Source organism: Glycine max, chromosome 6 (genome assembly GCF_000004515.6).
Source record: "Glycine max cultivar Williams 82 chromosome 6, Glycine_max_v4.0, whole genome shotgun sequence".
Lineage (NCBI taxonomy): Eukaryota > Viridiplantae > Streptophyta > Magnoliopsida > Fabales > Fabaceae > Glycine > Glycine max.
In genome coordinates this window covers 24,938,228-24,949,288 of record NC_038242.2, presented here as the reverse complement: position 1 = coordinate 24,949,288, position 11,061 = coordinate 24,938,228, and the positions used below count along the sequence as shown (strand labels likewise).

The 11,061-nt window shown below is 40.4% G+C and overlaps 1 non-coding gene across 1 annotated transcript; it reads left to right on the top strand.

Moving 5' to 3' along the window:
* Positions 1-2,385: 2,385 nt before the first annotated feature.
* LOC113002047 (small nucleolar RNA R71) lies at positions 2,386-2,492 on the top strand. Its single transcript, XR_003267575.1, has one exon. It is a non-coding gene; the product is annotated as a small nucleolar RNA R71 (small nucleolar RNA).
* The last annotated feature ends 8,569 nt before the right edge of the window (positions 2,493-11,061 follow it).

Sequence of the window (11,061 nt, the reverse complement as noted above, 5' to 3'; positions counted from 1 at the left end):
AAAATGGTCCTTTTTGGTAACCTGGTTTAGTCTCCTATAGTCGATGCATACTCTCCAACTGTTCTGCACTCGAGTAGGAAACAACTTATCCTTCTCATTTTTTATCACGGTGAGGCCGTTTTTCTTCGGGACTACCTGGACAGGACTCACCTATTGGTTGTCGGAGATAGGATAAATGATTCCAGCTTGCAAAAGCTTGGTTACCTCCTTCTTCACTACATCAAGAATCACCGGGTTGAGTCTTCTCTGTGGTTGTCTTACTGGTGTAGCCCCATCTTCTAAATTTATTTGATGCACACATGTGGATGGGCTAATACCAGGAATGTCTGCTAGGGTCCAGCCTATAGCTTTCTTATGCTTCTTGAGAACTAATAACAGCTTCTCCTCTTGCTCATCAACAAGGGAGGTAGATATAATTACTGGAAAACTTTTGCTATCATCCAAGTAAGCATATTTTAAATTTGATGGCAGAGGCTTCAATTCTAGTGTGAATGGCTGGATAGTGGTAGAAAGAGATGGTTTCTCAGCCTGTACCTCATAAAGAAAGTCAGAGGTATGGCTACTTCCTGAAACATGGTGAGTTCTATCTGACTCTATAAAATCAATCTCAAGAGGTAAAACATCAGCAGACATGTAATCAATATCAAATTCAGATTCACTCTCAGCATCAAATTCAGATGGGTGTTTCATAGCATCAAGAATATTAAAGTGAACAGTTATATCACCAAACTCCATAGATAGTGTGCCTGCATATACATCTATCTTAGTTCTAGCAGTTTTCATAAAAGGTCTGCCTAGAGTGATGGGAACTGATCCTTTAGAAAATCCCTCCTCCATATTTAAAAATAAAAATCAACAGGGAAAATCAGCTCACCAACTCTAACTAAGACATCCTCTATGAAACCAACAGGATAAGCAACACTTCTATTAGCTAAATGAATTACCACATTAGTTGACTGCAAAGGACCTAGAGATAGAGAATTAAAAATAGACAGAGGCATAACACTAACAAAAGCTCCTAAATCTAGAATGGCATTGTCAAACTTATTGTTCCCTATAATACAAGGTATGCTGAATGTACCTGGATCTTTACATTTTTCAGGGATTTGGGGAACAGATTTACCAATCAATGCAGAGACATTTCTGCCCATACTAATTCTTTCACTTCCTTTAAGCTTCCGCTTATTAGTGCACAGCTCTTTCAAGAATTTAGCATATCTTGGAATTTGCTTTATTGCATCCAATAGAGGTATGTTTACCTTTACTTTCCTAAATGTTTCCAAGATCTCCCTCTCTGCCTCTTCCATTTTTTTGTTGGAAGTTGCTCTTGGGGGGAATGGAAGAGGGATATGCTGCTTCTCTTTAGATTCACCTGCATAGAAATTGTTAGGTAACTTACTCTTTAAATTTTTGTCATCATCTTTTTCTGGAGTAGAGTGAGGTTGGGCAGGTTCATTTGCGGATGAGGAAGATGCTACTGGTTTAGGTCCTTGACCCTGCTTTCCAGACCTCAATGTAATGGCACTCACATTTTTGGGATTTTGGACAGATTGAGAAGGTAATCTATCAGAATTCTGGGATTGTTGTTGATTTAACTGTGTAGCCAACTGTCCCATCTGATTAGTTAAGCTCTGAATGGAGGCTCTGGTTTCTTGTTGAAACTGCATGTTTTGCATAGTCATTTGCCTCACAAGTTCTTCAAGGGAAGGTTGCGGAGGGGCCTCAACTGTTTGCTGTTTCTGGGGTTGTTGTTGTTGTTGTTGTTGCTGGATTGGTTGAGGAATGTATGGTCTGCTTGGGCCAGCAGCATTTTGAAAATAAGTCTATTGTTGTTGCTGCTGCTGTTGTGAAGGATTCGACCATCTAAGGTTGGGATGATTCCTCCATCCGGGATTGTACCTGTTGCTGGAAAGGTCATAGTTATTCTGTTGTGGCTGATTTTGCTGTTGAGGTTGAGGAGGTCTGTTGTAGATGTTTGCAACATAAGCTTCAGGCTGTTCAATTGCTTCAGATTGTTGCCCAAAAGGGCAAAGGTCTGTGTGGTGGTCGGCAAAGGAGCATAAACCACAGAGTCTGGTGATAGGTGCAGATTTTTGATTCATGGCCAGTTGGGTTACCAGGTTAACCAAGGCATCTAGTTTACCTTCAAGCTTCTTAGTCTCACCTGGTGAAGATGAATTTATGGCTACTTCATGCACTCCTCTAATTACAATAGCATCATTTCTGGCACTGAATTGCTGGGAGTTGGAAGTCATCTTCTCAATTAAATTTCTGGCTTCAGCAGGGGTCATGTCTCCAAGGGCTCCACCACTATCAGCATCTATCATACTTCTCTCCATGTTGCTGAGTCCTTCATAAAAATATTGGAGGAGAAGCTGCTTTGAAATCTGGTGGTGAGGGCAACTGGCACATAATTTTTTAAATCTCTCCTAGTATTCATATAGGCTCTCTCCACTGAGTTGTCTAATACCTGAAATATCCTTTCTGATGGTCGTGGTCCTGGAAGCAGGGAACATTTTTTTCTAAGAATACTCTCTTGAAGTCATCCTAGCTCGTGATGGACCTTGGAGCAAGGTAATATAGCCAATCCTTTGCCACTCCCTCTAAAGAATGAGGAAAGGCCTTTAGAAATATGTGATCCTCCTGGACATCTGGTGGTTTCATGGTGGAGCAGACAATATGGAATTCTTTCAGATGCTTGTGTGGGTCTTCACATGCAAGGCCATGAAACTTTGGAAGAAAATGGATCATTCCAGTTTTAAGAACATATGGGACATCCTCATTAGGGTATTGGATGTACAAGCTTTCATAGGTGAAATCAGGTGCAGTCATTTCCTTTAGAGTCCTCTCACGGGGTGGAGGTTGTGCCATATTCTCAAAATGTACAAAATCAGAATGTTCAAAATTATAATGCTCAAAATCATCAATATCAGAATGCTTAGGATGCTCAAAAGGTACTAAATGATGTATAACTAATCTATGAAATGTCCTATCTATCTCAGGATCAAAGGGTTTTAAGTCAGATGGATTTCCTCTAGTCATACACTAAATTCAGCATGCACAACTAGTTGCCTTTTTATGAAAGTAACAGTGTAGGTTTGAACTACAGTTACCATTAAATGATATCCAAATGACTTGAAATTTTGTGAGCAACCTTATAAAATGATGAGAAGATAGCACAAAAAATTTCAAATGAAAATTCGAAGTCTAACTATATAAGCTAAAAATGATAAGTTAAGAAAAATAAGAGAATAATACTTCAAAAATAAAAAACTTTTGACAGAATCACTTTTTTTGGACGATGGAGACCTCAGCCAGACTATAGGGGGCTGCCAAGGCGTAGGAAATTTTTTCTACCCCAAATACATATATAACAATTGCGATTCTGATAACCGCAACAAAAGTTATGACCGTTTGAAGTTTTGACAAAAATCAAATTTGCTACTTTTTTGGAACTTTCAAATTTGACCAAACTAAAGGCTCTAGCTATTTTTCCCACAAAATATAGATTAAAAGAAGTTACTACAAAAAAATTCAGCCAAAAATAACAACTCTAGCTACTAAAACAAAAAATCCCAAATAATTCAGCAAGGGTGGTCGCTAAAATCCGTCGCTACATGATTTCCACTACTACTCTGTTTTGCCGCAAGCAAAAGTGGTCGCTAAATCCGTCGCAAAACACTATTCACAGCAAAACACCCAAAACTGAAACAGGGGAAGCGCTTAACAAAAAACTAAAACAGAACACACACTAAACAAAATACCAAGACACTAAACAACACTAACACACACACTAACACAACACTAACAATTAAACATAAAACACGAAAGAATTAAACACTAACACGACACTGGCTATTATGAATCTTTGGACACTGCTCCCCGGCAACGGCGTCAAATTTGATCGAAACCGTACCCAAATCAAATAATATTAAAATGTAGTAACTAGGAAGTGATCCTAGGTCGTTTCCCAACGAGCAATGATACACCAAATGTTCATAACATATAGTAGGAAATAGTAACAAATTGGGGGGGGGGGGGGTTGTTTGCTTTTGTAAATTAAACAGCGAGTAAAATTGAATTAGAAATTATCAGAATTAAAATACGTTGCTTCCCCTTGATTCACAAGCAAGTCTCTTATCCTAGGTTGCGAGTATTTATCCTTTATCAGTTTAACCACTTAATCCAACCCTAAATTAAATTACTAAGCGAAATTTAACATAAAGCATTCATTATGTGATTAAGCATCACACACACCAATTACTCATAAACGATCATTAAGCATGAATGTAAATTAAGCGCAGAGACAATTAATCAAGCACTAAGCATGCATGAATTAATAGCAACAAATTCAGAGTAATTAGTGAAGAGGAAAAACGGAACAAAATTTAACAGTAATAATAGAACCTCAAAGAGAATTGTGCTTGATTCTCAAGAGAAAACAATGCTGTGGACTTAGCCTTCCATTAATCAAATAGAGAACGAAATTTTATTGATAAAACTAAGTCTGAACTGGAATTGTAAAAAATGAAAATAAAAGAGAAAGAGAGAGAGACTATAACTAAAAACGAAAAACAGAAGAGAGAGAGGAGAGACAGAGAGCTAAACTAGAACCTTGGTGCTGTTATATAGTTTTTTCAGCCCTAAAGCTTACAAATCTCTTTTAAATCCAAGCCCATAAATAAATTAAATTCAAATCTAGATAAGATCTAGATTAAATAATATATAGATGAGATCAAATCTAAATAATATCTAGATAAGATAAATATAAGATAAGATCTAATTTGTAGAATAAAATAGTCTGCCCTCTTCAAGTCCAAGCTCAATTCTGGATTCAAGCCCAATGCTTCATTAATTCCTAAAATTAGATTAAAAACATCAAATTAGCTTAATGGGCCCAAATAATAAAATTGCCTAATTAATTTGACGAATAAGATTAATCAATACTTAAAATGGTGCAAAAAGGGTTAAGAAATAGGAGAAAATAATGGCACATCAACACGTCATTAGTCATTTCTTCAAAGGCTCGTCAAACCCAAGGTCTGCCCTTGGTGAGTTTCGCATCTCCAAACCCAAAGTACGCCTTTAGTGAGTCTCATTTCTCCAAAGGCTCATCAAACCCAAGGTTCGCCCTTGGTGAGTCTCACATCGTCAAAGGCTCACAAAACCCAAGGTCTGCCCTTAGTGAGTATCGTTTCTCCAAAGGCTCACAAAACCCAAGGTCTGCCCTTGGTGAGTATCATTTCTCCAAAGACTCGTCAAACCCAAGGTCTTCCCTTGGTGAGGCTTGCATCTCCAAAGGCTCGCAAAACCTAAGGTCCTCCCTTGGTGAGTCTCTTTTCTCCAAAGACTTGTCAAACCCAAGGTCTTCCCTTGGTAAGCCTCATCACAACTCTACAGGCTTGTCAAACCCAAGGTCAACCCTTGGTGAGCCCCTCCATTGCTAAAGTTCTGTCTTCGCAGAAACTCAAGGTATGCAACGTCTACCTTTGACAATCTTTCATATTCCTAACCCTTATCTATGCAAGAATACAAGTCTGTAGGAACATAAAAAACCCAAGGTCTGCCCTTGGTACAGAAACCCAAGGTACACCCTTGGTATAAAACCCCAATGTGCACTCTTGGTACGCACTCCTACAAAACCCAAGGCACGCCCTTAGTCCACTCACTCCTTGGGAACTATGACAACCATAGTCAAAGGTTCAGATTCCACAAGACTAAACAAGTTGCCACCCAACTGGTCAACAAGACCTTCAATCAGGTGGAAGTCATACTAACTCCTCACAACCATCAGGGGAGAAGCTCCATAGGTCAAGAAGACCTATCACCGAACTAGTTGACAAGATCTTCAACCAGGTGTAAATCAGACCAACTCCTTACAAGCATTAGGGGAAAAGCTTCACAAAGAAAAAGGAGGCACCACCACATGAGTGACATAACCTTGAAATCAATCCTGAGATGATTTCATGTCATATACTTCTTTATCTCACAAGACCACCAATGTCTTGACTCCACATCACCAAGGTCTTGCTTCTTATGCAATCAAAGACTTCATTCTCATCACAATGACCTATTCATACTACCACAAGTAACAGAGCATTGCATAGATGAAGGCAAACACACAAGATATAAAAATAGTGAAAAATTCGTCAACGAAGGATAGCAAATGCATTAGAAAAAAAATTGTCACAACTACAAAGCCTATGTGGCCAAAATCCAACAATGAAGAAAAACAAAGAAAAGGCAGCCTAAACATTGGCACCATCACCTTACTCCTTAGCATCCTACTCCTCGCCAGCCTTCCCCCTCAATAGCAATATCTTACTCGTCAAGTAGAACACCATCTTGCACGTCCTTGAATGGGTCAAAAAGACCCAAGTCAAGGTCCTTATCAAAGAACCTAGCTTTCCTAATAGCCTTGTTAAAGCCCTTTTCATGCTGCTCCATAACCTCCTTCTTGTACATAAGCAGCTCCTCTTCAAGCTCCTTATCGGCCTCCCTCTCCTAAGTCACCCACAGCTCGGACTCCTCCAGCCTGAACTCTGACTTCTTTTGTCAGGCCTTGAGGTCCACCACCACCTTGGCAAACTCATCCTTCTCCATCACAATGCCCTTCATCTTGCCAGCCAAGTCTTTTTTCTCTCCCTGCAAGTCCTTGCAGCATTCGAATAGTTCATCACTATCCAACCTGGTATGCAGCAAATTGGCTAGAACACTTCCAACCTTGGAAGGCAGTTGGTGGTTCAACTTCATAGCTTTAGTGAAGGCGACGATGGCATTGGCTACCTTAAGGCGCTCCACTCTCTAGACCGTGCGAGCAATAGCCCTCCATTTGACCACCTTTGCATCCAAGGACGCCACCTTGCTCAGAGCCTCCTGGTGCCGCTGTCCATTCTCCTCCATAATAGCCAAACTTCTCTAGAGGAAGACCCATGCGGAATGCATAGAATGTTGGACCCCAATTGACCGGATGAGATTTTTGTCAAAGATCGACACAAAGCCAACCGGGGTCTTCTGTTCGGGCTTATACCCTATTCCACATCAACATCATAGGAGGTATAGATGTGGTCCAAGGAAACATGGGGGCGAGAAGAGGAGAAAGGTGATGTCGACACCATCACAGCCAAGGGAGGAACCCGGGGAGCTGAAGAAGGAGGACACGACATCTTGGGAGCACTCATGGTTGCCACACTCGCACTCAGCAAGGGTACAATGATGGTGGACCATGACAAGACCAGTTGAAGTGGCTGGTGCATCAACTTTAGCAGCTAGAGCAATCTCTTGAATAGGCACGACAAGAGGAGGTGGAGGAGCAGAAACAATAGCAACAATAGGAGTATGAGCCTCGACGTTCAGTTGAGTCGGAGGAAGATCTCGCAAACTCGAAGGGCAACCAGAACTAGGCGTCTACCCTACAACTTGCCTATGGGCACGAAAGCTCAAGGGTCTCCCAACTTCTTATGGAATGACAACCCAACATCGTCATCTCACTTCCTCTTTGCCAAAACAAAGGAAGGAGCACCGAGGGCGGTCTCGGCAACATGAGTAACAAGGCCAACCTCAACAGCAGGTTGACCCCCTTATCTAGCAACAAGAGCAACAACAGACAGTGGCATGGTCCCACCATCAGGTCCAACCTGCTTTAGAAGTGACCTCCAAGGGAAATCAACCATAATTCTTGCAAAACTAGCAACAATAGCACAAGCAAGTGTTAGTTCAGTCTGACACTTACCTCAGACACAAAAAGGACAAGGTAAGGCACTTTACTGTCCAAGGCAATGAGGGGATCACTCACCGATAGAATGATCCGCACGTCCAGCAAAGTTGACAGCTGCTCCAAGATAGCCTTGTCAACCCTCTCCAAAAGGGTCAACAGATCCTCGTTTAAAGACTTGAAGCTGGTGAGGTCAAACTGCCAATAGAACATGAATCGAGGCTCTTCTTCTTGATTGAACATCAGTGGCAAACCATAAGCCACCACATCAGAAGTTAGGAACTTGAAGAAATGGTCCTTGAAATGGAGAAAGACATTTGAGTCGAACTTAAATAGCTTCTTGGACACACAGTTCAAGGAGACCCAACCCATCCTGCTCGTCAATTTCATAATAAAGAAATAATGAAACACCGTCGCACTAGGCCAAATGTTAAAGAAGGGACACAAGACCTCAAAGGCCCTCACCATGGCCCAACTATTGGGGTGGAGTTGGGAAGGGCCACATTCAAGTGCTCAAGCAAAGCACACTGGAACATGGTCAAGGGGAGAACGAGACCTAAGACCTTAAACATGCACATGTACGTAAAAAAGAAGGGCAGCCTATAATGGAAGCTTGCTTGGGAAGCTTCTATGGAGGCTGGATCTTTGAGCTTCAATGAGGTCCTTCAATGGTGATTTTCAACCATGGAGATGCAGCTGAAGATAAAGGAGAATAGGTGAGAGTAGGCGCCATCCACTAGGGAATAAGCCAGGGAAGGAGGAGCTTCACCGCCAAGAGAGTACCTTGGATAAGAAGCTTAGAGAGGAAACTTAAATGGAGGAAAATAATGAGAGAGAGGGGGGGGGGCATGAAATTGAAGGAGAATAAAAGGGAGAGAAGTTGAACTTTGAAGTGCATCTCATAAGTTTCACATTCATGAAAATTATGACAAGTGTTACACATGCTTCTATTTATAGCATACGTCACTAACTAAATGAAAGCTTCCTTGAGAAACTTCCTTGAGAAGCTAGAGCCTAACTACACACACCCCTCTAATAGCTACGCTCACCTCCTTGAGATGCTTCCTTGAGAAGCTTTCGTAAGAAGCTAGAGCTTAGCTACAAACACCCCTCTAATAGCTAAGCTCACCTCCTTGAGAAGAGAAGTTAAAGCTTAGCTATAAACACCTCTCTAATATCTAAGCTTACCTCCATGCCAAATTACATGAAAATACAAAACATTCCCTACTACAAAGACTACTCAAAATGTCATAAAATACAAGGCTAAAACCCTATGCTACTAGAATGACCAAAATACAAGGCCTAAAAGAAGGAAAACTTATTCTAATATTTACAAAGACAAGTGGACCCAACCTTGGCCCATGGGCTCAAAGATCAACCCTAAAGTTCATGAGAACCCTAGGACCTTCTTCAATAGCTCTAGCCCAATCCTCTTGGAGTCTTCTATACAATACCCTTGAGGGGTAGGATTGCATCATCCCCTCCCCCATGGAAAGGATTTGACCTCAAATCCAGAGGTTCTTGATACTCTGGGGCTTCTTCCCTCGACACCTGTAAATAAAATAAAAACATATATATTAGTGGTGTTGGGTATGTTAGAGTAGGGTAAGGTCTGAAAACCCCTTTCCTAGGCATCTTCCCATGTGGGAACATGGTTCCTAACCAACTCAATGAGTGGTACTACAAGTATAGAAAAATATGGGAAAAACCTTTTGTAAAAGTTTGTTAAGTCATGGAAGCCCCAGATTTCCCTTATACTTGGTGGAGTGGGCCACTCAGGAATGACCTTTATTCTCTTAGGGTTCGTGGGAACTCCTTGATATTTATTTAAAAAATTAAGGAAAGTAATGCAATAAAACATACATTTTTCTATATTTTCATTTTTATTATTCCTACAAAAAAGTATGACAAACCTAAGGTGTCCCATATGAGCACCTAGGTTTGTATTGAAACCAAAAATAAGAACAAACCTACCTAATGAATCCCTGTGTACACAAATTATGAAGATGTAGGATGCATGAGTGATTTCGCAAAAGAGGGTTGCACCATTCAACACATTCATCATATCACCTATTTTATGGATTTGGTGCCTAATAATACCTATTTTAGGCACCAACAAATTACAAGGATTTAAGCTCTTAGAAACCAAACCCTTATCCAACAACTCCTTTACTATAACCTCAAGTCCAAGAGGTGTGGCAATGCTGACAAGTGTCTTTTTACAAAGAAGATGTGGAGGTTGTCTATGAGGGGAAGTTTCTTTAATGTTTGTCTTTATTGCAAAATGACTTTCCTTCTTAGCTAACCTCTTGGAGGAGACACTTACCTCCTTACACTCCTCTTTAACCATTAAAGGTTATCCTTCTTCTTGGGGGCAGATTTCTTCACTAGATTCTTCCCCTTTTGCTTCTTCACTTTCATTAGAGGAAGGTGAAGTAGTAGCCTCATCTTGGCTACTATAAATGTCTTGGGCTTAGAAAGTGTCGCCCCTAAGATGCCTTGACCTTGGTCTTTCTTTGGAGAAAAGTGAGAGCCATAAGATTTTGAAGTAGACTTCCTTTTAAGTTGTTGCTTTGCCCTTATTTCCCAATCTAAGTAAGCCTCTACATTGTCCTTCCCATGGAAGCATGGGAGCTTAATGTTAGCCTCTTGAGGTTTTGTTTCCTTTTCCCTCCTATGGGAGTGAGGTCTAAGATGTGACCTATGCCTTCCTTCATAATAGTCACGCAGTTCTTCACTTAAGCTCTTGCAAGAGTCATGACTACTATAAGAGGCATGTTTTTCTTTTCTTAACTTTTTTAGTATTTTCCTTCTTTCTTTTTCCCTTATTTGTTCCCTCTCATCTTGATTTATTTCTACCCTCTCTTTTCCTTATTATTTTCTTTCTAGTTTTTCTTTCCATGACTTAAGGAAACTCAACTCATCTAAGATTATAGATAGAGGGTCCTTATGACTAGTACCCTCGCCATTAACACTAGATGAATGATGACTCATGTTGGTTCCATAGTTGGGGTTCTTTCTTGTTGGGTGTTTGCAAAACGTAAAAGCTAGGGTTCCAAAATAACTCAAGATAAGCTTGATAAGCAAGAAGAAAGTATTATGCAATAACAACATATACTAGGCGTGACTAGTAAAGAAAATAAGCTATGAAAGTAAGCAAGAAATTAAAGTGCAAGAAATGTAAACTAGGTGGATCCTAAGAGTGTTAGGATGACCACATTTAAGGTTCCAAACAAAAAACTCACTATCCTAAGGGAAAATCGCCTAAAATTATTACACACAAATGGAAGTTTGGTAACCTATTGGAGGCTCCCAACATACTTCCAATGAAAGGCCTTTTTGTTACA